Genomic DNA, 1,336 nt, shown 5'->3' with positions numbered 1-1,336 from the left:
ACAAAACTACAGCAGCAACAAGTCTGTGTTGCCTTTAGCAGCTTCTACAGGTAAAGATAACTTAAATCACTCCTTTTGATGTGTCCTTTTTCAGGCAGTGTTTGAAAAATGTAATTTTTAAATTAAATTTTTAAAAAAAGCCTAAATATTTAATGCTTTATTTAATTATTATACCATTAATAATTAACTTAATTTGTAGTTAACTAGTTAAGTATTTAAATAATTTACCATACTAGGCTGTTGGTGTCAGGGCTTATTTATTTATTAATTTTTAAATGACATGAGACTTTGTGACTTCCTGCACTTGCGCTATGGAGTGCGAGAGCGGAGTCCAAATCTTCAGTTCTCATTCTGCTAGATCTATCTGTTAATCATCAAATCCTTCTGTCCACCTTCTCATCGCTGGGCATCACCGGAACTGCACTTCTCTGGTTTGAGTCTTACCTCACAGGTAGGTCCTTCAAGGTGGCTTGGGGAGGAGATGTATCCAGAGCACATCAAAACTGGTCACTGGGGTTTCTCAGGGATCAGTTCTTGGTCCTCTCCTCTTCTCTATATACACTACATCACTGGGACCCATCATACAGGCACATGTTTTTTTCTACCACTGCTATGCTGATGACACGCAGCTCTACCTCTCATTTCAACCAGACGATCCAACGGTAGCTGCTCAGATCTCAGACTGCCTGACAGAAATCTCAACATGGATGAAAGAGCATCACCTGCAGTTCAACCTAGCAAGGACTGAGTTTCTCATCTTTTTAGCCTCCCCATCAGTCCAGCACCAGTTTACCATCCAGCTGGGCTCATCAGCGATAATCCCATCGAGTTCGGCCAGGAATCTTGGGCAGAGGCGTAGCAATAGGGCAGGCAAGGCAGGCAATTGCCTGGAGAGGGCTTATTTATTTATTAATTTTTAAATGACATGAGACTTTGTGACTTCCTGCACTTGCTGTACCTCATAGTCATTTTATAATAAAGCCAAAAGCAAGACGTGAGTAATTTAATGTAATTTTCATCTTAAGTCTTTGTTTTCCACCAGGAAACAATTTCCCCCCGTCTTCTCCATGAATGAAAGTGAACATTTAAAGTGAATTTTGGCAGAGTTAAAAAATAAAAGAAAAAAATAATAAAGGCTTTAAATTATTATAAGTGTTTCAAAAATTTAGGGTTTTATTTTGAGGTTTTATTTTTATTAGGCTGTACCTCATAGTCATTTTATAATAAAGCCAAAAGCAAGACGTGAGTAATTTAATGTAATTTTCATCTTAAGTCTTTGTTTTCCACCAGGAAACAATTTCCCCCCGTCTTCTCCATGAATGAAAGTGAACATTTA

This window comes from Sinocyclocheilus rhinocerous, unplaced genomic scaffold, assembly GCF_001515625.1.
Source record: "Sinocyclocheilus rhinocerous isolate Xijiao unplaced genomic scaffold, SAMN03320098_v1.1 scaffold3700, whole genome shotgun sequence".
NCBI lineage: Eukaryota > Metazoa > Chordata > Actinopteri > Cypriniformes > Cyprinidae > Sinocyclocheilus > Sinocyclocheilus rhinocerous.
This window is presented reverse-complemented; position numbering follows the sequence as displayed.